Raw genomic sequence first — 12,096 nt, forward strand, 5'->3', positions numbered from 1 at the left:
TTAGTAGAAGCACCCTTTTGATCTAATACAGCCATGAGTCTTTTTTGGGAAAGATGCAACAAGTTTTTCACACCTGGATTTGGGGTTCCTCTGCCATTCCTCCTTGCAGACCCTCTCCAGTTCTGTCAGGTTGGATTATAAACGTTGGTGGACAGCCATTTTTAGGTCTCTCCAGAGATGCTCAATTGGGTTTAAGTCAGGGCTCTGGCTGGGCCATTCAAGAACAGTCACAGAGTTGTTGTGAAGCCACTCCTTCATTATTTTAGCTGTGTGCTTAGGGTCATTGTCTTGTTGGAAGGTAAACCTTCTGCCCAGTCTGAGGTCCTGAGCACTCTGGAGAAGGTTTTCGTTCAGGATATCCCTGTACTTGGCCACATTCATCTTTCCCTCGATTGCAACCAGTCGTCCTGTCCCTGCAGCTGAAAAACACCCCCACAGCATTATGCTGCCACCACCATGCTTCACTGTTGGGACTGTATTGGACAGGTGATAAGCAGTGCCTGGTTTTCTCCACACATACCACTTAGAATTGAGGCCAAAAAGTTCTATCTTGGTCTCATCAGACCAGGGAATCTTATTTCTCACCATCTTGGAGTCCTTCAGGTGTTTTTTTTTAGCAAACTCCATGCGGGCTTTCATGTGTCTTGCACTGTGAAGAGGCTTTCGTCGGGCCACTCTGCCATAAAGCCACGACTGGTGGAGGGCTGCAGTGATGGTTGACTTTCTACAACTTTCTCCCATCTCTCGACTGCATCTCTGGAGCTCAGCCACAGTGATCTTTGGGTTCTTCTTTACCTCTCTCACCAAGGCTCTTCTCCCCCAATAGCTCAGTTTGGCCGGACAGCCAGCTCTAGGAAGGGTTCTGGTCATCCCAAATATCTTCCATTTAAGGATTATGGAGGCCACTGTGCTCTTAGGAACCTTAAGTGCAGTAGAATTTTTTTTTGTAACCTTGGCCAGATCTGTGCCTTGCCACAATTCTGTCTCTGAGCTCTCCAGGCAGTTCCTTTGATTTCATGATTCTCATTTGCTCTGACATGCACTGTGAGCTGTAAGGTCTTATATAAACAGGTGTGTGACTTTCCTATACAAGTCCAATCAGTATAATCCAACACAGCTGGACTCAAATGAAGGTGTAGAACCATCTCAAGGATGATCAGAAGAAATGAACAGCACCTGAGTTAAATATATGAGTGTTACAGCAAAGGGTCTGAATACTTAGGACCATGTGATATTTCAGTTTTTCTTTTTTAATAAATTCTGCAAAAATGTCAACAATTCTGTGTTTTTCTGTCAATATGGGGTGCTGTGTGTACATTAATGAGGAAAAAACTTGCCACTTGCCACAACATCACCTGCCACACTTTGCTGATTGTCACTTGCTGCATCCCAGAGTGAAGGCAGGCAGCAGAGAGATAATGTAATCTCTCTGCTGCCTGCGGCTTCACAGTGAGGGCGGAACTGCAGTGATGTAGGGCAGGCAGAGAGAGATGATGTCATCTCTCTGCTCCCCCACCCGCCGGCCCGCTGATTGGCCAGCAAGGCCGCTCACCTGCCGACTGGCCTGCCCGCTCGCTCACCCACTGATTGCTCCACCCCACTGGGCAGCGGCGCCAGGCTCCTTACAGTGGGATAAGCAGTGGAACAGGCAGAACGAGCTGGCTGGTGGGTGGGCGGCAGTTCTGCCACTGCTCTTGGGTGGCAGTTTGCCACCCCCCTGAAAATGCCGCTTGGGACCCATGGTCCCACCAGGTCCCATGGTGGGGCCAGCCCTGGGTGAGGAAAAAGCTGCCTTCATGGCCACTGATAAGGGGGTAGCACCGGTCCTTCTGTATGGGGCCCAGGCTCTAAATATTCAACACGGGGCCCATACAGCTCTTTGGCAGTTTACTAGACCATCAAGGTGGGGAGCAATTACTGGAACTGATCCCCTGTGACTCCCCCTGCATCGCAACCATCTTCTCCTCTTCTCCCTCCTACTTGGCTTCAGCAACTGTGTCCCCCCCCACTGATCACAACCTTCACAATCTACAATCAGACCCTCCTTCACACCTTGTGGCAGGAGCAGGATGGCAATCAGCAGGAGGATGCTGATCTTGCCACAGACTCAAGTTCTCTTCGTAAAAAAAGATCGAAACAGCAGCAATCAGAAGACTAAAAACTCCCTCAATACAATTCTAATGCGTTTGCCTGCTCACTGCTGTGGCTGCGTGATGTCAGGGGCTCGGCTTCTCCCCTCTACACGCGTATCGCCCTCTGATTGGGCTTCCTCGGTATCAGTAGATGGGTGGGCTGCCTCACCCGAGCCCTTAAGTAGCTTAATGTTACCAAGGTAACCTCCCGGACTTCTCCCCGGCAGTCTAGAGTGCATGCGAACACACCCACTTCCCGTGGACCACGGAAGTGTAATTTCTCCAGATCCAAAAATTTTAATGACCCCCAACAAATGATTCAATGCACTATTGGTACGCCACTCTTTCCGCCCCACTCATCCCGACTGCCGTGGTAGCCACCCGGTTACATTCTAAACAAGAAATACAACTTCGATCAACAGTAAATGCATACCTGTCAGAAACCATGAAATCAGACTGAGACAGAAGTAGTTAAATCACACTTGTTTAATAATAAAAGTAAAAAGAACAAACGTAGTCAAAACATAGCCAAAGTTCAGTAACTGGAATGGATAGTCAGCCAAGCCAGAAGTCAGGAATCAAGTAGCGGAAGAGCAAGCAGGACACGGAGCCAGAAGGGATGTCAGCAAAGCCAGTCTTTAAACAGGAACACAGGGGATGTTTTTGTGATGTTGACCAAGGCGAAGGCAGAGCTCCTCTGGACTGGACGGCTTAAGTAGGCAGGACTGACGAGCAGGCTATCAGCTGAGTAACTGTGGAGAGGGATGGGAGCTGGCAATTAGCCGACAGCTGAGTGGCCAGCTCAGAGAAGGAAGGGCTGAGCTCAGCCCTGACAGTACCCCCTCCTCAACGACCCCTCACCCTTGGAGGGCCACCAGGCTTGATAAGAAAACGTCTATGGAAATCATGGAGGAGGACAGGGGCATGTACGTCTGAGGATGAGACCCAAGAGTGTTCCTCCGGACCGTACCCTTTCCTGTGCACCAGGTACTGTATGCGCCCACGGAACCTACGGGAATCAACAATGGACTGTGCTTCATACTCCTCATGGTTCTCAACCTGTACAGGGTGAGGATGTGGCACTGAGGTGGTAAAGCGGTTGCAGACCAAAGGTTTTAATAAGGAGATATGAAATACATTTGAAATATGCATATTAGAAGGAAGGTCTAATGCGTAAGCCACTGGTTTAATCCTGTGAAGAATACAGAAAGGCCCAATAAACCGAGCTGCGAACTTCAGTGAGGAAACACAAAGTCGGAGATTACGAGATGACAGAGATGCTCCTCTAACGCAGGAATAATCTGCACAACAAACAAGTCAGGCAACATGGAAGGTTGTAAACCATAATTCGCCATAAATGGGGACAATCGGGAAGCAGAATTCAAGGCACTGTTGTGAGCAGACTCTGCCCACGGTAATAGGTCTGACCAGTTGTTATGTTGGTCAGAAATATAGCAACATAGGAATTGCTCTAAGGACTGATTGGCTCGTTCTGCAGCCCCATTAGACTGCGGGTGATACGCAGAGGAAAAAGCAAGCTGAATTCTCAACTGTGCACAAAAGGCTCGCCAGAACTGGGACACAAACTGACTACCCCTGTCCGAGACAATCACCTTGGGTAGCTCATGTAAGCGAAAGATCTGCCAATCAAAAATGGAAGCCAGTTCCTTAGAAGTGGAATACAATGACACATCTTTGAGAACCGGTCAACCACCATAAGGATAACTGTGTTGCCCTGAGAGTTGGTTAACTTCACAATAAAATCCATAGACAGGTGGGTCCAGGGCTTCTCTCCCTTAGGTATGGGTTGTAGGAGGCCCACTGGAAGGTGTCGTGGAGTCTTACTCTGAGAACACACGGAACACGCAGCTACAAAGGCAGTTACATCAGCACGTAGAGTAGGCCACCAGAATTGTTGGGAAATGGCCCAAATGAGTTGATTCTTCCCAGGGTGGCCAGCTGCCTTGGGAGAATTGTAAGTCTGGAGCACGGCAGTAAGACTCTCTGGGACAAAGCAGCGGTCACAAGGTTTCTCAGGAGGAGCATGGACCTGAGCAGCAAGAATTTTGTCACCCAAAGGAGAAGTGAGACTGGTGCGAACTGTAGCCAGAATACAATCAGGAGGAATCACAGGAACCGGAACCGACTCCAACTTGGAAGTGGAGGAAAATTGTCGTGACAAGGCGTCAGCCCTTACATTCTTAGTACCGGGTAAGAATGAGACAAGAAAAGAGCCCATCGCGCCCTTCTGGGAGAGAGGCATTTAGCCTCAGACAAGAATGTGAGATTCTTATGGTCAGTAAGAATGAGAATCGGCACAGTGGTACCTTCAAGGAGAGGTCTCCATTCTTGCAGGGCTAAAATGATCACCAACAGCTCTCTGTGACCAATCTCGTAATTACACTCCGCAGGTGACAATTTCTTGGAAAAGTAGCTACAAGGATGCATAGCGCTCTCAGAGGTAGGACGTTGAGACAGAAGGGCGCCAACACCAGTCTCAGAAGCATCAACCTCAAGGATAAACGGTAACATAGGATCAGGATGTGCCAACACATGAGCAGAAACAAAGGCAGCCTTGAGACTCTCAAAGGCCTTAATGGACTCCGGAGACCAACTCTATAGGTTACCATCCTTTCTGGTCATATCAGTCAGGGGCTTGACCAGAGATGAGACGTTACGAATAAACTTCCGATAATAGTTGGCAAAGCCCAGGAAACGCTGCAGAGAACGTAAACCCACGGGACGGGGCCACTGCAGGACTGCCGAAAGTTTCTCTGGGTCCATCTAAAAACCAGCAGTGGAAATGACATAGCCCAGGAATTTTTAACTTGTTCACGATGGAACTCACACTTCTCCAGTTTACAACAATAGAGATTGTTCTCTCTTAGTTTCTGAAGCACATGACAGACATCTGTGTGGGGACTCTCCAGGGACTTGGAAAATATGAGGATATCATCGAGATAAACCACCACACATACCTGCAACAAATCTCTGAGGACATCGTTAATAAATTCCTGGAAAACTGCTGGGTCGTTACAAAGGCCAAAAGGCATTACGAGGTACTCATAATGGCCTGTTCTGTTATTAAGCACAGTTTTCCACTCGTCGCCCTCCTTAATCCTCACGAGAGTGTATGTCCCTCTCAAATAAAGTTTCGTGAAAACAGTTGCTCCCTTGCGGCGGTCAAATAACTCCGTAATCAACAAAATCAGGTAGGCATTCTTAATCCTGAAATGATTGAGACCCCTATAATCAATACAAGGTCTCAGTTCACCACTCTTCTTCTTCACAAAGAAGAAACCAGCAGCAGCAGGAGACAAGGATTTGCGGATGAAACCTCGAGAAAGTGCGCCTGCAACATACTCCTCCATGGCCTTATCCCTCAAGACCGACAAAGGGTAAACACGGCCACGAGGGGGTATGGCACCAGGTTGAAGGTCAATTGCGCAATCATATGGCCGATGTGGAGGCAAACTACTGGCTTGACCTTTGTCAAAGACATTGCTAAAAATCATGGTACTCCTCCAGCAGGGAGGAGAGTGAAGAGGTGCACAGGACCTTGGCTACCTTATGGAAGCATGTCTCACTGCATTGTGGTGACCAGGAGAGAACCTCAGCATGGAGTCAAAAGAGGGGTTGCACCTCTGTAACCAAGGATAACCAATAACCAGCGGAAACTTAGGTGAGGTAATAACATGGAATTGGATTATATCATGGTGAAGAGCCCCTACGGCCATGGACAATGGAACCGTCTCATGAGTCACATGGGCAGGCTGTAGAGGTCTCCCGTCAAGAGCCTCAATGGCAAGTGGAGTGTCACGCAGCTGAAGCAGAATCAAGTGCTTTGATACAAAGGCAGTATCAATGACCAGGCCTGCAGCCCCAAAGTCGATTAGAGCCTGTATCTCAATGGATGACTCAGCCCAAGAAAGGGTGACCGAAACCAGGGGCTTATCCTTCTGGATAACTGGGGATGAAACAACGCCACCTAAGGTCTGTCCGTGACAGGACCTCAAGGTTCGGGCGTTCACTGGACGGGTAGGACAAGACTTCTAAAAGAGTGCAATATAACAAAGAGTGAAAAATGTAAGGGGGTCTGAATACTTTCCGTCTCCACTGTATTTATGGCATTTTTATTTTATTTTTTTTACCAGTAATGGCAGCGATCTACGATTTTTAGTGGGACTGCGACATTGTGGTAGACAGATTGGACAATTTTGACACATTTTTGGGACCACTGACATTTATACAGCGATCTGTGCTATAAAAATGCACTGATTACTGTATAAATGTAACTGGCAGGGAAGGGGTTAACACTAGGGGGCGATTAAGGGGTTAAAAGTGTTCCATGGGAGGTATTTCTAATTGTAGGGGGGATGGGACTGACTGGAGGAGGAGAGAGATTGCTGTTCCTAATCACTAGGAACAGCAGATCTGTCTCTCCTCCCCTGTCAGAATGGGGATGTATCTGTTTACATTGACAGGTCACCGTTGTGGCTCTCTGTGGAGCGGTCCTGAGTGGCCGGTTGACTTTGCGGCCGCCTGCCACGCACCAGTCATTTTATACTCCTATATACATGTATAGAGCCCTGACAGGTCCTTTTATACTCCTCCTATATACATGTATAGAGCCATGACATGTCATCTTTATACTCCTTTATACATGTATAGAGCCATAATAGGTCCTCTTTGTACTCCTATACATGTAAACAACCATGACAGGTCCTCTTTATACTCCTATATACATGTATAGTGCCATGACAGGTCCTCTTTACACTCCTATACATGTAGACCGCCATGAACAGGTGGTCCCCTTTATATTCCTATATACATGTATAGAGCCATAACAAGTCCTTTTACACTCCTATATACATGTATAGAGGCATGACAGGTCCATTTTATACTCCCATATACAGTGCTTTGCAAAAGTATTCACCCCCCCTTGGCTTTTTACCTATTTTGTTACATTACAGCCTTTAGTTTGATGGTTTTTTTAATCTGAATTATATGTGATGAATCAGAACACAATAGTCTAAGTTGGTGAAGTAAAATTAGAAAAATATATACATAAAACTATTCTTCAGAAATAAAAAACTGGCATGTGCGTATGTATTCACCCCCTTTGTTATAAAGCCCATAAAAAGCTCTGGTGCAACCAATTACCTTCAGAAGTCACATAATTAGTGAAATGATGTCCACCTGTGTGCAATCTAAGTGTCACATGATCTGTCATTAGTCATTACATATACACACCTTTTTGAAAGGTCCCAGAGGCTGCAACACCTAAGCAAGAGGCACCACTAACCAAACACTGCCATGAAGACCAAGGAACTCTCCAAACAAGTAAGGGACAATGTTGTTGAGAAGTAAAAGTCACTCTGCAGCTCCTTCATGGTTACCTTAGGTCTCTGTGCTGCCTCTCTGATTAATGCCCTCCTTGCCCGGTCCGTGAGTTTTGATGTGCGGCCGTCTCTTGGCAGGTTTGCTGTTGTGCCATGTTCTTTCAATTCGGTTTTGATGGTGCTCCTAGGGATCATCAAAGATTTGGATATTTTTTTATAACCTAACCCTGACTTGTACTTCTCAACAACATTGTCCCTTACTTGTTTGGAGAGTTCCTTGGTCTTCATGGCAGTGTTTGGTTAGTGGTGCCTCTTGCTTAGGTGTTGCAGCCTCTGGGGCCTATCAAAAAGGTGTGTATATGTAATGACAGATCATGTGACACTTAGATTGCGCACAGGTGGACATCATTTAACTAATTATGTGACTTCTGAAGGTAATTGGTTGTACCAGAGCTTTTTATGGGCTTCATAACAAAGGGGTGAATACATATGCACATGCCAGAGGGTGTAACACATGTCAAATTGATCACTCGTTTATATTGTTTATATTGCATTTTTAAGTTTCATTTTTTTCACCCAAAAGGGTCATAGAAGCACATAGGGTGTATAAGACAAACACATATTTTACGCAGGGGTTGTAGCACAATAAGCAGACCAATTACGAAAAAGTTTTTGGGGAGTCCATATCGCCTATCTTTTGATTCCCACTTCTGACCCACTAGGGATTTTACCACACATTCCTTTCCAACTGGTCTTACCCAGCAGAAGATTTGGTGCTCATTTTTGCATCTGCTATTGCAGGGGGTGCAGTACCTAAGCAGGTATAGACCAAGTTGAACAGTACTTACTCCAATTGGCATATACTGCCATTAATATTCTTCTGCATATCCCTTTTAGGGTATCTTTTTTCTCCTTAGTTGGTTTATATATTCTTGCGTATTGCAGAGAGTATAACACAGCAGGATCATCAGTACAGGTGTAAACCAAATACTTATCATTTAGAACAGCACCACACCTACATTTATTTATCTTCAATCATAGTATACTTCACCCAGGTGATAGCATACCTGTAGGGGCAGCAGTTCATTTATTTAACCCTTTTCTTTTTTCTTTTTGTTCTAAATACCTTGTACTTGAATCCGGTGCACGGATTTACCTATAATTTTTTTCACTCTGTCATAAAGCCCAACTCTATGGAGCGTATGGCTTATTGTCGTCCTATGTACAGATACTCCAGTCTCTGCTGTGGAACTCTGCAGCTCCTCCATGGTTACCTTAGGTCTCTGTGCTGCCTCTCTGATTAATGCCCTCCTTGCCCGGTCCGTGAGTTTTGGTGTGCGGCCGTCTCTTGGCAGGTTTGCTGTTGTGCCATGTTCTTTCAATTCGGTTTTGATGGTGCTCCTAGGGATCATCAAAGATTTGGATATTTTTTTATAACCTAACCCTGACTTGTACTTCTCAACAACATTGTCCCTTACTTGTTTGGAGAGTTCCTTGGTCTTCATGGCAGTGTTTGGTTAGTGGTGCCTCTTGCTTAGGTGTTGCAGCCTCTGGGGCCTATCAAAAAGGTGTAATGACAGATCATGTGACACTTAGATTGCGCACAGGTGGACATCATTTCACTAATTATGTGACTTCTGAAGGTAATTGGTTGCACCAGAGCTTTTTATGGGCTTCATAACAAAGGTGTGAATACATATGCACATGCCAATTATCAATTTTTTTTTTCTGAAGAATAGATAAAAAAGAACCTGCGCTAGTATGTTGATAGTCAATCTACATGGTACACAGAGCGTATACTGAATATATATTCAATAAATATGAGTGACGACGTCTTATTGATGACTAAACGCATAGGGAGGAGGAGCGACGCACTGTCGTCACTGCTACACGTCTAGTCCCAGAAGCTACGGGCTGTTTTCGAGGCCGGCCGGCTGGCCGGCTCGATTTTTATGCTTATTACATCCACTATTTTGTAAGTGTTCACTTGTCTTAAGTACTATTGAATAAATGTAAAGGATTTTATGCTATGTGAGCCTTTATTGTTTTATGGGGAATATATCACCAACCTGAACTGACCCACCTGCGGACCAATTCTATTGAGGCTGAGGAGCCCACTATATGCCAGAGAGATCCCGGGCTGGGGCTACAGCCATCCGCTTGGTGTGGTCCCCTATAATAAGGGACCACCTAGTTTCGATAAGCAGCAGTGTTTTCTGTGGTGGAGGTATTCTCACTTGTCACTGTCTTTGGGAAATCCTACAGTATATCACTATTGAGGAATCACCATTTTCTACACGGATTTTCTTGCTATTTTCATGACACAGTTTTCAGACCTATTCATATGGCTTTCAGCATTATTTATGAACTATCACTCAGTCATATGATTTGCTTATACAGTCTGTTATTTTGATTTTCATGTATTTTTGTCACTGTATGTATTTAAGTGATAGCTTATACTTAGATCGTTTACATCATTATCAATTTCTATTTATTATTTATCATTTCGTTAGTTTATCACGGTATATATTTATTGAATATATATTCAGTATACGCTCTGTGTACCATGTAGATTATTGACTATCACCATACTAGCGCAGCTTCGTTTTTATCTATTTCTGTTGATGTTGTATACCATCTTGAGCTGCAGCTTCTGATTTAACTAATAGCGCAGTTTTTTATTTTTACTATTTCTGAAGAATAGTTTTATGTATATATATTTTTCTAATTTTACTTCACCAACTTAAGACTATTGTGTTCTGATCCATCACATATAATTCAGATTAAAAAAACATTGAACTAAAGGCTATAATGTAACAAATTAGGTAAAAAGGGGTGGAGGGGGGGGGGTGAATACTTTTGCAAGGCACTGTTTATAGGAGTGTAAAGAGGACCTGTCATGCCTCTATACATGTATATAAGAGTATAAAGTGGACCTGTCATGGCACTGTACATGTATATAGGAGTGTAAAAGGACCTTTCATGGCTCTATACATGTATATAGGAATATAAAGAGGACCACCTGTTCTATTATACTCCTATATACATGTGTAGAGCCATGACAGGTCCTCTACTGTACATGTAGACAGCCATGACTGGTCCTCTTTAGTTATCATGATATAAAATTATGAATGTGGGGGCCTTTTGGTGGGTGTGATTTGTTTTTTTTGGTTTTTTTTTGGGGGGGGGGGCAGCATTTCATTCTTGGTCCCAGGCAGCACAATGTCTTGGGACGGCCCTGTCCTCACCTATTTGAATTCAGGTATTTGTATTTGCAGTGATGGCGAACCCTGTCACCCCAGATGTTTTGGAATTACATTTCCCATAATGCTTATGCATTCTGCAGTGTAGTTGAGCATCATGGGAAATGTAGTTCCAAAACATCTGCGGTGCTAAGGTTCGCCATTACTGCATTAGAGCAACGATGGATTGAGGTTCGCTGCCCCATTGCTATCAAATGGCTCATGAGTGAGGCTGTCTCCTAAAGTGCCTGTGCCCATTGCATCAATGGGCAGCGCCACCGAACTGCCGGCATAGCGCCGCTGCAGAGGCGCTTTGCGGGTGGTTTTAACCCTTTTTCGTCCGTTAGCGGAGGTTAAAAGCGCCTCGCTAGCAACCGAAAACCTCCACAAAGACGCCCCTGCAAAGACGCCCCCAGCGATCCAGTGTGGAAGTAGCCTAATATAAAAAAAGGGAATCTTTGGGAAAAGGGGCTTTGTCAGGAGGTTGGTTTCCACCATTGAGAACCCTGTCCTGATTGTGGAGTTTACATTTTCCAAACCCTTAAGATACCTGCCATGAGAGGAATATGAGGGATCTCACTGGTTAACTTATGAAAATACATGTTGCCTAATACTTCTGCATTCCGGACCCAAACATCTTGCATCTTTGGAAGGTCACTGTCCTGCAGATCTTTCCATCTGTTTACAAGATAACCATCTGGACTTTGATAACTGATAAGTAAAATAATAAAGGACATTTAAGGTGTGACAGTAAACAGAATGTACTGAAAGGCAAATGAGATGCAATGATTATGATCAATGGGGAGTGGGACACGTTCCACAGTCGATTACTTTGACAGATTAGGCCAGTTTATGGACATACCATATTCCTTTTAGGAATGGCTGCTCCCTCTTGACTTTCAGATAAATATCATGAAAGAAAGCAGTTTGTTCCCAATTAAACTTCTTGGACTATGTGCCCAAGTTGGCTAGTCCACGGGTAACCAGACCACCATAATCTTGCCAGCACTGACATGACATACAGGGTTGATGTAATCAATAAACATTTGTGAGCCATTTTTGAAGGCCCATTCAAATTTGTGTATTGTGGTAACACATCTGCCTGCTGTGGTGCGCACTGGAGAGTGCAAAATCTTGTGCAGCTGTGCATGGTAGTCAATCAGCTTTTAACTTCAGCTTGTTCAATTAGGCTTTGTCGAAAAAAAAAAACAGAAACTGATTGGTTTCTATGCAGAGATGGACCAGCTTTTTCACTCTCCAGTTTTAGTAAATCAACCCTATGTGTTGTGAAGCGCACCCCAACACAGCGTACAGTAGAGGCCAAGGTACTACAACACACATACCATGCATTGCAGTGTGCTGAGTTGTAAAAAAGAGTTG

The sequence above is a fragment of the Aquarana catesbeiana genome, linkage group LG12 (assembly GCF_042186555.1).
Source record: "Aquarana catesbeiana isolate 2022-GZ linkage group LG12, ASM4218655v1, whole genome shotgun sequence".
Classification (NCBI taxonomy): Eukaryota; Metazoa; Chordata; class Amphibia; order Anura; family Ranidae; genus Aquarana; species Aquarana catesbeiana.